The sequence below is a fragment of the Ranitomeya variabilis genome, chromosome 4 (genome assembly GCF_051348905.1).
Source record: "Ranitomeya variabilis isolate aRanVar5 chromosome 4, aRanVar5.hap1, whole genome shotgun sequence".
Classification (NCBI taxonomy): domain Eukaryota; kingdom Metazoa; phylum Chordata; class Amphibia; order Anura; family Dendrobatidae; genus Ranitomeya; species Ranitomeya variabilis.
The window spans coordinates 99,652,632-99,671,078 of record NC_135235.1 but is presented as its reverse complement, the minus strand read 5'-3'; the positions used below and the strand labels follow the sequence as shown (position 1 = coordinate 99,671,078).

The following is an 18,447-nucleotide window of genomic DNA, read 5'->3' as shown; positions in this document are numbered from 1 at the left end:
CCACAAGTCTTGTTAATTTATGCTACATACCTAATATGCAGCTTGTGCATATAATTTCTTACAACTGCACAAACTATGAGGGCATTGTTAAGGAAGTACTCCTCCTCCTCCCATGAAAGTTTTTTCCTCTTAATATATTGCAATGATCATATTAGATACAACTCTGCACTTACAATTGCTCATTTTGCCTTTCGTCACAAATAATTCTTCTCTTTCCCATTGGGTCTATGACATCACGTGGTTAAAAACTGACTAGCTGAATCCATTTAAGCTCTATGTAGAAACAGGAGGTCAATTTTCTCTGGACAAGTTATGAGTCACTGCAAAAGTCTACGGCGGTGATGGGGGACAGAGGACCTTGGTCAGGAGATGAAGAGGGGAATGATAAATGCAGGGACAAGAGACTTCTTGTTTCTACATAGAGCAGAGGAAAGATATGAATTAACTGGGTAGCAAGGCAAAATGAGCAATTGTAAGTATACAGTGCTATATAATATGACTACAATATATTAAGAGGATAAAAACGTTGATAGGAGGAGTGCTTCCTTAAATATAACCGGTATTATGCAAGCGAATACACTGTGGAAAATATGCTGGATATTTGCTACGAGTTAGGGCTTGTTCACACTTTGCAGATTTTGCTGCGGATTTTTCCGCAGCGGATTTGGAAAAACCGCATTGAAAAACCGCTGCGGTTTTCGCTGCGGATTTTCCTGCGGTTTCTTCTGCGGATTCCTCTGCGGGTTTCCAACAGCACTTTCCTATTGGTGCATGTTGAAAACCGCTGCGGAATCCGCAGAAAGAAGTGACATGCTCCTTCTTTTTTTCCGCAGCAATTCCGCGCAGTTTTTAAAGGGATTTTCTGCAAAGTGGGAACAGCGGATTTTGTTTTCCATAGGGTAACATTGTACTGTACCCTGCATGGAAAACTGCTGCGGATCCGCAGCGACAAATCCGCAGCGGATCCGCAGCAAAAATTGCAAAGTGTGAACATAGCCTTAATGTACCCTGAAATTGTGGAAAAACTGATAAGTCTTCTTAATTCTCTCCCTTTAGTGAATTTGTAAAATAAGGGCATTTTACAGCAAATAGATGCTTCTTTAGGCCAGTCTCACACGTCCAGATAATTCCGGTACCAGAGTTATCCGTGTCCGTGTGCTCACGTGGCACATCAGTGTGGCACACGTGGGGCAGCCGTGTGCCGACTGGGTACCACACGGACCGTGCAGGAGACAGCGCTACAGTAAGCGCTGTCCCCTGCTTTGGGTGCTGAAGCCGCCATTTATTCCTTCTCTCCAGCAGCTTTCGCTGGAGAGAAGGAATGAAAAATCTTTTTTTTTTCTTTTTTTTGTGTCTACGTGAGTCAGTGTCTCCGGTGCGTGAGAAAACTGTCACCGCACGTACCGGAGCCACTGACGTGTGAAACCGGCCTTAGTATGGAGCGGGTGTCTTTGTTTTGAGTACTTATAGTTGATACAGAATGCTAATGGTAATAAGTCCCTTCAGCAAACCTTTCTGGACCACATAATTGATCTTTCAGATGTCCATGATCTTCAGTCCAATCTTGGATCACAATTAGTGATGAGTGAATATACTCGTTACTCGAGATTTCCCGAGCATGCTCGGGTGTCCTTCCCTAGCAAACAGGCAACCCCCACATGTACTTATGCTGGCTAACAGATGTAAATCATTCAGCTGCGGCATTAAAAACTAAATTTCCGAGCACTAAAAAATACTCAGAGGACCCCCGAGCATGCTCGGGAAATCTCGAGTAACGAGTATACTCGCTCATCACTAATCACAATGCACGGACTGACCGTGCGTCTCCCGAAACCAAGTGTGATAGCTTCATCTATTTCTATGAGGCTATTAGACACGGGATCGGGAGACGCGCGATCAGCCTGTGCATTGTGATACAAGATTCTACCGATGATCGCGGACGTCTGAACGAGCCCTTACGCCTTTTTGTAGCCCAGTAAGATAATGACTGACAGTATTTATGTTAATTCTCCTAATATTAGGTTGTCTTAATACATTTTTTTTTCAGCATTTTGAAACTTTAAAAATAAAAAAAAGCCACGGATTTCATGCATTTTTTTTTCTACAAATTTTATCTTTAGCATTTTTTATGTTACAACATTTTTTACATCTGTCTTCAAGTTCTATAGTGAAGCATATGTGTAAATGTCTCCCAAAAATGTGCCATACCCCTGATAAAGAAAAAAAAATCACAGATGAAACTTGTTCCATTTTTTTTGTACGTGGAAAAAAAAATAACGTCTGAACGAGCCCTTAGAGGGATCGGGATCACCTCTGTACGGGTAATGAATACCTCTTTAAAATCATTCATTTCCTTTTCCATGCAGATGACTTGCGGAGTGGTGATAATTACCGCTTTCCACCCTGCTCATTTGTATGTGTTGGATTTCTGTAGTGTTCCCCATCTCCCATAAGATGCAATTATCTGCCCCACTGTCCACATGGCTTGGCAGGCTGATGACTACTAGTGAGCCTCTGGTAGCTCAGTGTTAGCTCAGACATTCCAATGCTGTGAGGCAGCAGTGAGGGCTGGTCACCCAGCCCAGCAATTACTGAGCCAGTAACACACCAAGGCTCAACTCATTCACAACACCAGGGATACTATGGCTGGTGACCTGCAGCCAGCACTGCAGAAGTGTGAGGCCGCCTTCACCCCAAGATCACACATGGCAGCAGAGCCTGCACTGAGTGCAGCCCCAGGGTAAGAGATCTATTGCTGAATCATTGGTCACAGCTACATTCACATGTACATGGAAGTGCAGAATTTTGCTGATGAAGCTACATTATAACTTTCCGCTTATTGTCCTCATTATTAGGGCGCTGTGCAGATTTAGCTTTTGCGTGAAAGACGCTGCAGCGATTGTTTTGATGCTTTTATGTTTATTTGAATTTGTGGATTTTTTTTCTCTAATTTCTGGAAACGTGTAAAAGACATTGTGAGAGTCCAGCAAAGGACATAATGGCTATCAAATGATTCGGCTTACTCTGCGAAGGTCCTGTGCCAAAATTAGAAGGAAGCTTATGATATTTGTAATGCAAAACAGGTGTCAAAGCTCAGAAAATAAAACCGGACTGGGGGGATGTATCATGCGGAGTCATGAATGGCCTGTCACCTTTTTCTTAGTCTCTTTACTTGTGATATGTTTTGTGTGTATATAAATATTTGTATAGGGATAATGAGCAGTTTATTTTTCTTTGTTGTTGCCACAATTGTTTTTTATGCAATTACAAAAATCCAAGAGAAACGAGGCAACTGGGAAAATAAGATTCATGTTAATTTTAAAGGACCCTGCAGATGGGCGCTTGAGAAATTTGTTCATGTTTCATCAAGAAAACTCAGTCAACTTTTTTTTTTTTAATTATTACTGATTTTCATCCATGAGTCCACCTGCTATGTCCATGGGCTGTCTGTTTTCATACATCTACACTGAAAACAGTTTACTAGATATAATAAAAATGTATCCATAAAAATTGAATGCCACTTGTATTTTCCGTGTGGGAACCATTTTTTTTTTAAATTTATTTATTTTTTTAATATATGCACCCACAGACTTGAATGGGTGAAACATAGAGGAAATTATTGCATGCTGTGATTTATTTATCTCACAGACAGCAGGGTCGAGAAAAAAATTGTTCATCTGAACAACCGTATTGAATAAAATGGGTCCGTATGATAGTCGATCAAAAATCAGACAGCATCATCAAATTTACACGCTCGTCTGCATGAACTCTAAGGACTCATTCAGATGTCCATTTTTTCATGTACGAAAAAAAAAAAGATTTCTCCACCTTCTCCTATACTGTGACAGTCCATAACAATTGAACCGCACACTGATGTCATCCGAGTGCAGTCCAATTTTTTTTTTCTTGGACGCATTGACTTGCATTGCTGATTTTAATCCGACCCTCAGATCAAAGTCAGACATGTCTCCGATATTTTCTGTGACATATCACAAGCACTAGTGCTATCCCTGAAATCCACAGATGGTACTTGTAAGTGAAAATCAGACTTCTGAATTAGGCTGAGTTCTCATTTGCTTTATTATCTATGGTTTTCTGTTTCATAATAAGAGAAGAAAAACAAAAATTACAGAATGATGGACGAAAAACACCAGCAGCGCCTAAGGCAACTTTGACTTCACCGTTGATTTGGTCATGTGCCCGTAATTTGCTCAAGAGGAGCAGTGCTGCAAACTGTGCTACTCGTTCAATTAAATATGATGGAGTCCACAATAAAGATACTTAACGCAGATGTGAACAGACCCTAAATATGCAACTTAAAAATATAATGAAAATCAAAATAAGGTGCGAAAAACACTGTTGACACACGCATCTAAAACACTGATGACACCAGGGCCATTTTGGATTATATCAAAAACACTGATGTGTGAATTCTAATGCTCCCATTCTAATCCAGAGGCATTAGACCTTTCCTCTGCACAAATTCGGAAAAAAAAAAAAATTTACAGATCATGTCAATTTAGGCTGCAGATGATCTGTACATTCTGACGATGAGATTTCATAAAATCTCATCACTTACAATGCCTCTATTGTAATATACAATGGACTCTGTGTACGATGTAACAGCAGCACATACACCTAGGCGGCATTAGTACATCGGGACCACTGTGCAGCACGTCTTTAGTTAGTTGAAACTTACATATTTTGTTGAACTTTGTCAATATTTCTCTTTTTGCCCTTTGTCTGTGACTCTTAGTTTAGTAAGTGAAAGTGCGGAATAGACTTGTTCTGTTAGTTTCATAATAAATGATAAAGATGACAAACATTCATCTACTCAGCAGAAGGTCAGGGTTAGGAAAATAAGCAGAAGCACATCCCCACATGCTAGGAGTTTATTGACCCCACTACTGCTGCCACAAATACAGCACTTTGAGCACCGTGTGATGTTATTGGTTCAAATTTCAATCCTGTAGGCCACATTCACACGTGCAGTATTTTACCTCAGGATTTGTAAGCTAAAATCAGGAGTGGAACAGTCAGAAGAAAAGTATAATAGAAACACATCACCACTTCTGTATTTATCACCCACTCCTGGTTTTAGCTTACAAATACTGAGGTAAAATACTGACCAAATACTGAACGTGTGAACGTGGTTGATATGGTGACAACCACTGAAGATCCCTCTGATATAAAACTATAACAAGTTTTGACTGCCGTAGGCTGAGACACCCCATGGCATTCTGGACATCCTTCCACCATACCCAAGTAATATAAACACGTGGTCTGAGAATCATGATGCTGATTTATTAACCCCTTTTACAACCTTTGACACATCTATATGTTCAGGTTGGTAATTACTTACTGACCTTGTTTTGGGGTGGGCGAGGGCGGTATTCATGGCTGAGAGTAATCCCTGTATTACACCCTGGCCTCTCCCCACAGTACAATAGTGCCTCTCCTTCAGCATATCTGTGTTCTGGGTCTCCATGCCATCAGGCTCCACCCTGGACCATCAGTGATTCTTTGCAGACGGCACCTCACGAATAGAGACACAGTCCAGCTCAACTTTAACAACAACAGCTTTACTTGGTTCTGTACGCAGCTTATCCACATTCTTTCCAGCATCAACATCAGGTTTCACAACGTGCAACTCCTCTTCTGTCCCTGTCCTTCTCTCCTTTGCTAAGCTCGCTTCCGAGACGGACTGTAACTTTCAATTCCCTCAGCGTCCTCTCTGCTCAGCCTTACTCCGTTTGGGGACTCCCTTAGCTGTTTCGCACGGTTCTGATGGCATTAGACCACGCAATAATCTGCCACTTGATGAGGGATCTGCCCGTACTGCTTAGCCTTCTCTAGCAACGGCAGTCCCACTAATACTGCAACGCTAACACTGTGCTGTTGCTCCTTCTAATGAGGCCCTGGTCAGGGATGTTATATGGCTGGGCCTTACACTTCGTTAACGTTGTGTGGCACGATGTAGCTGGGGCTGGCTAGCCCAAGAGAGCTGCATGGGCAACCTGGCCCAACTATCAGGAAGTCCCTCCTGTCTTATCCACCGTGCCCCTCCTATGTTTAACTATTTACTATCTGAAGCCCATGGGGTATTTTTCCTAAGTATACTACACTGCTCAAAAAATAAAGGGAACACTAAGGCCATGTGCACACACTGCGGATTTTGCTGCGGATCCGCAGCAGTTTTCCCAAAGTTTACAGTACCATGTAAACCTATGGGGAAAAAAAAAACGCTGTGCACATGCTGCGGAAAAATCCACACGGAAACGCTGCGGATTGTTTTCCGCAGCATGTCACTTTCTGCGGAATCCGCAGCGGTTTTCAACCTGCACCAATAGGAAAGTGCAGTTGAAGAAACCGCGTGAAAATCCGCAGTGAAAACCGCAGTGGTTTTGCACTGCGGATTTTCAAAATCCGCTGCGGAAAAATCCGCAGCAAAATCTACAACGTGGGCACATACCCTTAAACAACAGACTATAACTCCAAGTGATTCAAACTTCTATGAAATCAAACTGTCCACTTAGGAAGCAACACTGTTTGACAATCAATTTCACATGCTGTTGTACAAATGGAATAGACAACAGATGGAAATTATTGGCAATTATCAAGACACACTCAATAAAGGAGTGGTTCTGCAGGTGGAGACCACAGACCACCTCTCAGTACCAATGCGTTCAGACTGATGGTTTTTCTATTTTGAATGTTGGTTGTGCTTTCACACTCATGGTAGCATGAGAAGGACTCTACAACCCACACAAGTAGCTCAGGTAGTACAGCTCATCCAGGATGGCACATCAATGCAAGCTGTGGCAAGAAGGTTTGCTGTGTCTGTCAGCGTAGTGTCCAGAGGATGGAGGTGCTACCAGGAGACAGGCCAGTACACCAGGAGATGTGGAGGGGGCCATAGGAGGGCAACAACCCAGCAGCAGGACCACTACCTCAGCTTTTGTGCAAAGAGGAACAGGAGGAGCACTGCCAAAGCCCTGCAAAATGGCCTCCAGCAGGCCACAAATGTGCATGTGTCTGCACAAACGGTTAGAAACCGACTCCTACAGGATGATCTGAGTGCCCGAAGTCCACAGATGAGGGTTGTGCTCACAGCCCAACACAGTGCAGAATGATTGGCATTTGCCACAGAACATCAGGATTGGCAAATTCGTCACGGGTGCCCTGTGCTCTTCACAGATGAAAGATTCACACTGAGTACATGTGACAGACGTGACTGGAGACGCCGTGGAGAGCGATCTGCCTGCAACATCCTTCAGCATGACCGGTTTGGCAGTGGTTCAGTAATGGTGTGGGGTGGCAATTCTTTGGAGCGCCATACAGCCCTTCATGTGCTCGCCAGAGGTAGCCTGACTGCCATTAGGTAGACAGACCCCTTGTGAGACCACAAGCTGGTGTGGTTGACCCTGGGTTCCTCTTAATGCAGGACAATGCCAGACCTCATGTGGCTGGAGTATGTCAGCAGTTCCTGCAAGATGAAGGCATTGAAGCTATGGACTGGCCTGCCCATTCCTCAGACCTTAATCCTATTGAACACATCTGGGACATCATGTCTTGCACCATCCACCAATGTCACGTTGCACTGCAGACTGTCCAGGAGTTGGTGGATGCTTTAGTCCAGGTCTAGGAGGAGATCCCTCAGGAGACCATCCGCCGCCTCATCAGGAGCATGCCCAGGCATTGTAGGGAGGTCATACAGGCACATGGAGGCAACACACACAACTGAACATCATTTCCTTGTCTTGAGGCATTTCCACTAAAGTTGGATCAGCCTGTAATTTGATTTTCCACTTTGATTTTGAGTATCATTCCAAATCCAGACCTCCATGGGATATTCATTTTGATTTACAATGATCATTTTTATGTTTTATTCGCAAAACATTTTACTATGTAATGAATAAAGATTTGCAACTGAAATATTTCATTCAGTGATATGGATGTGGTACTTTAGTGTTCCTTTTTTGAGCAGTGTATGTACATTCCTATGTTCTCTGTGCCCCCATCGTGTGGCTAAACTGTGCACTGCACTTTCCCTATAGTAAGCAATATACACTGTGCAGCAGAGATAACATACTTTAAATAAATACACTTATTAACAATTATACTTAAAGGGATAGAGGTGTACATCAATCTTTGCAACCCCTTAAGGTACCGTCACATTAAGCGACGCTGCAGCGATATAGACAACGATGCCGATCGCTGCAGCGTCGCTGTTTCGTCGTTGTGTGGTCGCTGGAGAGCTGTCACACAGACAGCTCTCCAGCGACCAACGATGCCGAAGTCCCCAAGTAACCAGGGTAAACATCGGGTTACTAAGCGCAGGGCCGCGCTTAGTAACCCGATGTTTACCCTGGTTACCAGTGTAAATGTAAAAAAAAACAAACACTACATACTTACATTCCGGTGCCTGTCGCGTCCCCCGGCGTCCGCTTCCCTGCACTGTGTAAGCGCCGGCCCTAAAGCAGAGCGGTGACGTCACCGCTGTGCTCTGCTTTACGGCCGGCCGGTGCTGACATAGTGCAGGGAAGCGGATGCCAGGGGACCCGACAGACACCGGAATGTAAGTATGTAGTGTTTTTTTTTTTTTTTTTTTTACATTTACACTGGTAACCAGGGTAAACATCAGGTTACTAAGCGCGGCCCTGCGCTTAGTAACCCAATGTTTACCCTGGTTACCAGTGAAGACATCGCTGAATCCGCGTCACACACGCCGATTCAACGATGTCAGCGGGTGATCCAGCGACGAAATAAGGTGCTGGCCTTCTAGCTCCGACCAACGATGTCACAGCAGGATCCTGATCGCTGCTGCGTGTCAAACACAACGATATCGCTATCCAGGACACTGCAACGTCACGGATCGCTATCGTTATCGTTGTTAAGTTGTTCAGTGTGAAGGTACCTTTTACATTTTGGACGTATGGATATGTCCAGACAATTGCGCTGGGTGTTCAGCTGACATGAAAGCTGAGACCCATCGGTTTAACCCCTCTAAACGCTGCGATGGATATCGATCACAGCATTTAGAAGGCAGGCAGAGGGAGGGGGCTACCTTTGTGATTGTTGCCATGGTGACCCAATATTGTTATGACGACATCTGGGTCACCAGGCTCTAGCAAGTTAGTTAGATCATGCACTGCAGCACTGACAGTTACAAAGCATAGCAATTCTGAGGAATTGAGAGGTGGCAACGCATGTGCTGCTGGCTCCATTAATTTTTATAGCACCTCTGAAAACTGCGGAAATTGTAGCTATCTATTCGCCATGAAGGTCCCAGAGTGGACAATCCCTTAAAGTACCTAATTCACGGCCTCTCCAAGTGTGGTAACAGCCTAATATGATTCTGGTGTAAAGTAATACCTTGAGCAGTGGACTCTGCCTATTATATGAAGGTACCAGGATGAACGAGGCCTGATGAACATTTGTATAGCGACTTGGTTGGGCTATAAGCCTTTTGTGACCATTACATGTAGGTGTAACAAGACGGCACGGGGTGGTAGTCGTGGGCGAGTCCCTTAAGCAACAGTTAGTGAGCACCCTGGCGCCTTGTACGTGGGAAGAAAAGTGAAGTCTGAGTCCTGCAGTACAGTCAGTTACATTCCTCACTTATTTACTTTGGTTGCAGGGGACCAGATATCAGGAAACAACACAGGCCACAGTTCAGTTCCAATGGTAAAACTTTACTGAACAGTCAAACCCGTGACACAGTAGTAACAAGGAAATGTTTCCTATTCTTTTCCTGCGGCCTCAGTATGTTGCACACCACCAGCTCCTATTCTGGTCCCGAACCCTGTATTTCTCCTAGGGACAATCCCGCATAGCCAGTGTCTGTCACGCTTCCCTTCAAGCTAGGGCAACTTTTATCCCCCCCACCCGACTGGCGGATCCTCTGTCCTCGCTATGGGGCATGTCTCTCCCTGGGCAAGCCTGCCCTGGCTCTACTCTAAAGGCCGGAAATCCTTTTTCCTATATCCTGGAGGCGTTGCACCATTCCCTGCTATCTCCTCCCAACTGTTTAACCCTTTTGTAACTCATTCTGTCCCTGAGTAAAGCACATAGGTACAACTACATTTACATTAAGATAACATCAGAAAATCGCACATTACATTAATAAAACGTTAGGAAGCCACACATGTACTCGGTATTCAGGAGAGAGGAGGCATGTGAGGGTCCCTGCCACCTACTTACACTGGTTCTGCTACTTAGAGCTATGGGTGCTGCTGATTGTGGGTGACTGTGTGCCGTACTAACCATCCTGTAGGTTGCTGATTGTTTCAGGAGAAAATTGGTTATTACTATTGAGATAATCCATGTAGCTTGCCACTTATCTCTGGATATATTCCCTGGAGGCCCCCACTTATCCTTATGTTTCGTTGTCTGGTCAGTGGTCACATAATGTGCAACCTTGTAAGCTTAATCCATGAGAGGCATGAGTTTACATCTGGAAACATAATCCCTCCACGAGGGCTCCTGAAGCCCCTGTGCTCTGAAAGCTTGCAATTAAATACCTTTATTCGCTATCCAGAAAAAATATTGCAACTAGAATACTTTTGTCATTTTTTGGACATAAAAGTATTTACAGAGATAAAGGTAAAATACAACAGCACAGTAACAATGGAGATTATGTATTGAAATCAATGTAATATGTAGAGAAATTGTATTTTTCCCATATATAATGTAGTCAGCAAGGATGATTTGCTAAAACAGTGTCTGACCATTACAAATTATCTCCTAAATGGGCACAAAGCTGCCAGTCAGCTAGCGGCGCTGTGACCACGGCACTGGATGAGGGAAAGCTGTGGCCCGTATAACTACAGTCACGCTGACAATCGCACTAAGAATGGCTGTAGATGCGGCAATGGTGTCCTGTGAAATGAACTCAGGGGTCACATCTCCCAACAAGAATTACAAAGTTTGAATTTTATGACTTGCAAATCTAATGTGATGGTTTACAAGACCACGTGAGTATGTAGAGAAGAGCACGTGGGAAAAACGATCTATGAATTCAGTATGAGGGGGGACCACTTGGGCGACACAGGACATGATACCACCATAGCACCCCATGTGACACAGTGTTATGGAAGGTGATATTCACGGGTGTAGATTTGATTAAGCCATCACTAATGGTTGGAGTGGGTACATTTACTTCAGCGATCATCCACAACCACAATACGTGGACCGCAAACTTTTTCTCGTCTATTCTGGGTGAGGTTGAACCTCATTATGTCTACGACACTGGTCTATGTCGGAGCCCTGGTTACAGTATGGCTCCTTTAGACTGTAGTTGTGTGGTTATAATTATTAAGTCTCCTGATAATGTAGCTCACACTTGCAGTCTATATCCTCATCTTGTGAGATCTGCGCTGATCTTTGATTACAGATTGTAGTAATTATCTGTATAGAAGATGAAACTCTGCACTGTTAATGACAATTTTCTGAAAATAAATTTTCTTTCCAGTCCTGGTAACGTCTCACTTTCTGCATAAACAGATTTATATATCATTAATGTAAGTAATCCAGAGACGTCATATGTTGCATTCACATTATAAAACGATGGTTTTATTCCCCCCCAAGAATCGGCTGCTGTTAGGTGGGACTAGGCAACTATGGTTTTAGCTTGAGCTTCGGTTTCTGACCCTAAATCTTAAGCCCCATTTACTTCATACATTTCTAATTTCTTCCAAATAAGTGAAATGGGCTAAAAAAGAAACAGAAGGGAGCGGCCGGATTTACCTGTTACCAGGATTGTAGGAACTCTGCTAATTAACCAGAGGCTGCAGTTGGGTCAGTGAATGCTATCGTCACTAAGGGCAGTGGGGAGCAAATAATGTGAGTTGTCATCTGAATATTCTGCCCAATATAAGGCTCAATATTACTGGGAGTCATAGGTCTGTTCTTTTTATTAACCATAATGGCACAAAAAACCTTTGTACTATTTGGCTGATAAATGTGATAAAAGAATGCAGCCGGATTATAGCTGAGTCTGTTGTATTTTTGAGGGTAGCGCTCCCTCCACCCCCACTGCTATGATTGACAGGCTGTTTCCTCTGTATTCTTTCACTAGTATCGGCCAAACATCACAATATTTTTATGCTTTTGGCTAATGAGAAAGTGGCCCTGTAATATGGAGTCCGTACATTGGACAGGATAATAAGATGATGAGTTTTCACAACTCGAACACTTATTGCTGTCCTCCTTCTCACTCTCCTCCATATTCATGGATGTGTAATTGGATATTATCATATCTACAGCTCACTCTGCCTATTGGATATATAGGATAATGGACATATAACAATCTCAGTACAGATATATTTTCTTTCTTAAAGAAGACATTTCACAACTTTTGCGTGCTAAACTGAGTACATCATGAAAAGAGGCTGAAGAGCTGAATAACACGTATTTAAATGTGACTTACCGCCGATATCCAATGAAGAGGTTGATAGACTATGATTCCTTGACTGGTGGTTCCTCCGTAGTGGTGATGGCTAGCTGACCCAATGCCTCTTGCTTTGGGAATAGTTTCTTCATATCCTCAGTAGAGCTATGTATTACCCTATCTATGGGAGGTATACGTCGGTGGGAATGTCCTTCAGTTCACAAATACTTATTGTTAGCTGCAGTAATAAGCACAGCACAGGAAACTATTGCTCTAAAGCGGGGGTCCCAAACCTGTAGCTCGGGAGCCACATGTGGCTCGTGGCCCTAGGAATTGTGGCTCGCAACTGTCTGCCAGCTTGGTGCATTAGCTCCAGGTCTAGCAAACAGGTATGAAGAGAACATCACAAAATTGTGAATATTTGAGTAGCCAAGCACAGAAGATCAGATCTGGATGCACATATACTGGGGTTTAGAGATATTTTATGTATGGTACACTGGAGGATGATAATACCTATTAGAGAAGGTTCTTGAAGCTGGATGAGTGTTGGGAGTCCTTGAGGGGATAATACTGAATTGGGGCATTGTGGGAACCCAATGTGGGAAACCCTGGATCTCAGTGTACTGCTTTGGAGTGATTTCTGTGAAAAGTTCTGGTTATCATTATACCCGTAATGGGGGCTTTGGTTGACACGACTTTGAGGGGGACAGAAGCAGCATGTTACTCGTGACCCCATCTCAGAGCTGAATGTGGCTCGCGACCCTCTCTCAGTGCTGAATGTGGCTCTAAAGGTCAAAAAGGTTGTGGATCGCTGCTCTAAAGTCATAAGAGTATTGTCTTCAGGAACCATGGATGGTCATTGAGTTCCTGTGGTAGATTTGTCTATATGATTATTGGGCTGGATGGTTCAATATCCAAAGCCATTGTGTTCAGTGAACCATCAATAAATGGTGACAAATTTGACATTAGATAATTGTGATGATTGTAGTTATTGCAGAACACTGATAATTAGTGAAAAGCAAATATACTCGTTACTCGAGATTTCCCGAGCACGCTCGGGTGTCCTTCAAGTATTTGTAAGAACTCGGAGACTTAGTTTTCAGCACCACAGCTGAATGATTTACATCTGTTAGCCAGCATAAGTAGATGTGGGGGTTGCTTGGTTGCTAGAGAACCCCCACATGTGATCAAGCTGGCTAACAGATGTACAGTAAGTCCATATATATTTGGACAGAGACTACATTTTTCTAATTTTGGTTATAGACATTACCACAATGAATTTAAACAAAAAAAATTCAGATGCAGTTGAGGTTCAGACTTTCAGCTTTCATTTGAGGGTATCCACATTAAAACTGGATAAAGGGTTTAGGAGTTTCAGCTCCTTAACATGTGCCACCCTGTTTTTAAAGGGACCAAAAGTAATTGGACTGATTTTAAATAATTTTAAATAAAATGTTCATGTTTAGTATTTGGTTGAAAACCCTTTGTTGGCAATGACTGCCTGAAGTCTTGAACTCATGGACATCACCAGACGCTGTTTCCTCCTTTTTGATGCTCTGTCAGGCCTTCACTGCAGTAGTTTTCAGTTTGTTTGTTTGTGGGCCTTTCTGTCTGAAGTTTAGTCTAACAAGTGAAATGCATGCTCAATTGACTTGAGATCAGGTGACTGACTTGGCCATTCAAGAATATTCCACTTCTTTTCTTTAATAAACTCCTGGGCTGCTTTGGCTTTATGTTTCGGGTCATTGTCCATCTGTAGTATGAAACGACGACCAATCAGTTTGGCTGCATTTGGCTGAATCTGTGCACACAGTATGACTCTGAATGCCTCAGAATTAATTTGGCTGCTTCTGTCCTGTGTCACATCATCAATAAACACTAATGACCCAGTGCCACTGGCAGCCTTGCATGCCCAAGCCATCACACTGCCTCCGCCGTGTTTTACAGATGAGGTGGTATGTTTTGGATCATGAGCTGTACCACACCTTCACCATTATTTTTTCATTCCATCATTCTGGTAGAGGTTGGTCTTTGTTTCATCTGTCCAAAGAATGTTCTTCTAGAACTGTGCTGGCTTTTTTAGATTTTTTTTTAGCAAAGTCCAGTCTAGCCTCTTTATTCTTGATGCTTATGAGTGGCTCGCACCGTGCAGTGAACCCTCTGTATTTACTTTCATGCAGTCTTCTCTTTATGGTAGATTTGGATATTGATACACCGACCTCCTGGAGAGTGTTGTTCTCTTGGTTGGCTGTTGTGAAGGGGTTTCTCTTCACCATGGAGATTATTCTGCGATCATCCACCACTGTTGTCTTCCGTGGGCGCCCAGGTCTTTTTGCATTGAGTTCACCAGTGCTTTCTTCCTTTCTCGTGATGTACCAAACTGTAGATTTTGCCACTCCTAATATTGTAGCAAATTCTCAGATGGGGTTTTTACTTGCGGTATCGGAATGCTCAACACTACTCTCAATCTCATCATTGGTGTCTCCTTCAAATGGTAAGTCTTGGAGAATCATGTTATATAATATGACACCGAAGGCGAACCAGTCTACTACGGCATCGTGAAAGTCTCTTATGATAATTTCTTGGACGCCATACCCAGGTGCTCCACCGTAATTTCTGGTACTGAATCTCTTATCAAACTCACAAAGATATAGTCCAAAATCAGTAATTTTTATGTGGCCATCGCGAGTCCGCAGGATTGTGTCCGGTTTTAAGTCCCTGTGAATGATGCTTTGGGAGTGCAGGAATTGTAGGCCACAAACCGTTTCTGCTGCTATAAATGTTGTGGGGTCCTTCAGGGTAATGGATATCCCGATACCCACAAAAAAAGACAATGTATTTGAGGTTATGTTTTTCTGTATTCATTCGGTGGTGTACAGAAGTCTTGCCCAATCCAGCCCTTGTTCATTTTTATAAGGGTCAGCCTGTCAGCATTTTCAGTTGACAGGCAGATGCGCTTATCTGTTATAATTCCACCAGCGGCACTAAAAACCCGCTCTGACAGAACGCTAGCAGCAGGGCAGGCCAGGACCTCCAAGGCGTAGAGAGTCAGTTCATACCTCGTGTCCATCTTGGATACCCAATAATTAAAAGGCACAGAGGAATCACGGAGGACGTTTGTACGATCAGCAAGGTACTCCCTCAGCATCTTCCCAAACATTGCACTTCTTGTAACAGCACCCTTTGCCTCTGTGCCAGCACGATAGGAGGGTCTGAGAAAACTGTCCCAGAACTTGGCCATTGTTCCCCTGCCTGTGCTGGATTGTACTTCTGTCTCTCTCACTTGGACTCCTTGGTTGTATAACAAACTCTGACGTCTGCTGCCAGCGTTCTCAGATGGGAATTTTTTTTATTAATTCTGCTACAAGGGACCTCTGGTACTGCAACATATTAGTAAACCTGTCTGCCTCTGGAAAAAGAGATGGAAAGTTCTCCTTGTAGCGTGGGTCTTTAAGTGTCACCAACCAGTAATGAGTATCACCGAAAATTTTAATAATGCGAGGGTCACGGGAAACACAGTGCTACATAAAGTCAGCCATGTGTGCCCGCTGCTAACGGGCAAGACTTCCGTGTGCTCACCAACAGGATGACTGACCATGCTGTCCTCTTCCTCCTCATCCTCCTCCTCCTTCCTGTCCTCAAGCCATCCATGCTGAACAGACAGTATGACAGCTCTGCTTGTAGTACCATCTACAGCGCATGAAAGTAGCTCTGGTTCTTCCTCCTCCTCTTCCTCATTGTCTACCAATCCACTTTGGGATGACATGAGACTGGACTGAGTTTAATCACCCTGTTTGGTTCCTTGCTCCATGTCCTCGTGCTCCGCCTGCAATGCATCCTCTTTAATAGTGAGCAGAGAGGTTTGCAGAGAAACAAGATGGTGATGCTAATTATGGCTTCATCGCCGCTCACCATCTTGGCACTGTCCTCAAAGTTTTTGAGGATGGTACATATGTCTGACATCCATGTCCACTCCTGCGGTCTTGTGTGTTGTCTGAACTGAATAACGATGGCCTTGTTGATGCTGGTAGTCAACAACTGCCCTCTTCTGCTCACAAATCCTTTCCAACATGTTCAGTGTAGAGTTCCAATGCGTGGGGACATCCCACATCAGTCAGTGAGTCGGAAAAGGCAAACGCTGCTGAAGCATGGCAAGGGCGGCTGAGGCTGTAGCCAACTATCTAAAATATGCAGACAGGTGGCGTACTTTCACTAGCAGATCCGGCAGCTCCAGGTAGCTTTTGATAAAACGTTGAATGACGAGGTTTAGCACATGGGCCAAGCAAGGTAAGTGTGTTACCTCAGAGCTGCCACCAGGTTCCAGCCATTGTCACACATGACGAGGCCTGGCTGTAGGTTCAGCGGTGTCATCTAAAAATCTGACTGCTCTTTCAGCGCTGTCCACAACTCTTCAGCATTGTGTGGTTTGTCACCTAAGCAGATTAGCTTCAACACAGCCTGTTGCCGCTTGGCTGATGCAGTGTTGCAGTGCTTCCAGCTTCTGACTGATGTGCTCATTTCAGAGATGGAGGCTTAAGAGGAGGAGGAGGTGCAGGAGCTGTAGACTGTGGGGGCAACCCTGATTGATGTCGGGCCCGCAAGCCTTGGTGTCAGAAGGATGTGTTCCATCCGCTGCAGACAGTGTTCCTGGAGCCTGGGGTTCGGCCCACAAAGTCGGGTGCTTTGCTGCCATGTGCCTGATCGTGCTGGTGGTGGTCAGGCTGGTAGTTTTGCTGCCCCTGCTGATGCAGACATGGCAGGTGCTGCAAATGGCCTGTTTGGGCTTATTGTCAGAGTTTTTAAAAAATAAACAGACTCTGGAAGATATTGCTGATCTCTTAAAAACATAATAGAGATGACTTATGTAGTTTGCTATGCACAACTGCAGGTTGTCCAGGCTGTGTATGACCTTTCAGCTAATATGAATGTATTGCCTCAAACTCCTGATGTTACACCAACAGCTTTCAATACCTGCCACAGTCACCTGCTTATCTAGGACATTTTTCTTAGGATCTCCATTAAATCAGGCAGGACATGGCAGATGTGGAGATGTTCCCAAATCCTGTTGGGGCTTTGTGAACCAATTCACTGAACATTTTGCACTTTGTCCTCAACTATTTTTTTTTCTGTCCAGCTGAAAGTGGCATATTTTTTTCGTTAACTGGAGATGCCTTAGCTTGGGCCTCCCCATCATGGGAATTAGATGATCGTATGATACATTCTCTACCCTCCTTCCTATCCGCCTTCAATAGAGTGTTTGTTTGATGAGCCAGGTTATGTATCTTCTGCGGCTGACACTTTACTATGGCTTAGACAAGGAACGAACTGTGTAGGACACTGACTTTGAGTCCATACCTTATAGCAGTGTCGGACTGGGGTGACAAGGGCCCATCAGTAACATTGACTTTGGGGGGCCCACTTTTCACCTGCATACAGATATTATACTTCCTTTTTTCACAAATTTACCTATATCTCTATATAATAATAATAATAATAACAATAAACTGGGTAGTTTGGTTAATGAAGAGATGTTGCTTTTTTCTATACAGAGTGAATCAAGTGAATTAAGCCAAGTACTGTACATACAGTGGGGTTGGGGGCCCAAATCTACACAGGGGCCCACCGGCGGATTCCCCTGTTACCCTGTGGACCAGTCCGAGCCTGCCTTATAGACTGATTTGGCCTGGAATAATGACACCCTCCTGGCAAATTTCCTTGCCACTCTCTCTAGCCGGTTAATAGATGAACTTGCAAGCAAAGTCATGGAACAGTGTATTCTAGAGTTCCATCAAAATCTCCTCCTGGAGGGACCCTACAGGAGCACATTATCAATTACCCCTTATCAGTAGCATAGCTACCGGAGGGCAGAGGGTGTGGGCGCCCCGGGCCCGGTGCTCTGAGGGGGCCCACCCGGAGCTGCGCTACTGTAACTGTATCAGCACACGCAGCACGCCGATACAGTTAAATTCTGTGGCAGAGCAGGGAGAATCGATCTCCCTGCTTTGCCGCTATGGGGTCCCTGAGCAGGCGGGGGGGCCCGGTGCCAGCAGTGGGCC

At 44.1% G+C, this 18,447-nt stretch overlaps 1 protein-coding gene across 3 annotated transcripts in view; it reads left to right on the top strand.

The window, feature by feature from the left end:
* The first annotated feature begins 2,186 nt into the window (after positions 1-2,186).
* The window catches only part of PLCE1 (phospholipase C epsilon 1), a 328,150-nt gene continuing 311,889 nt past the window's right edge, over positions 2,187-18,447 (top strand). For all 3 annotated transcript variants that reach the window (XM_077258972.1, XM_077258973.1, XM_077258971.1), the window contains exon 1: positions 2,187-2,740. The gene's annotated coding sequence lies outside the window, so the exon portion shown is untranslated. The remainder of the gene's footprint in view (positions 2,741-18,447) is intronic.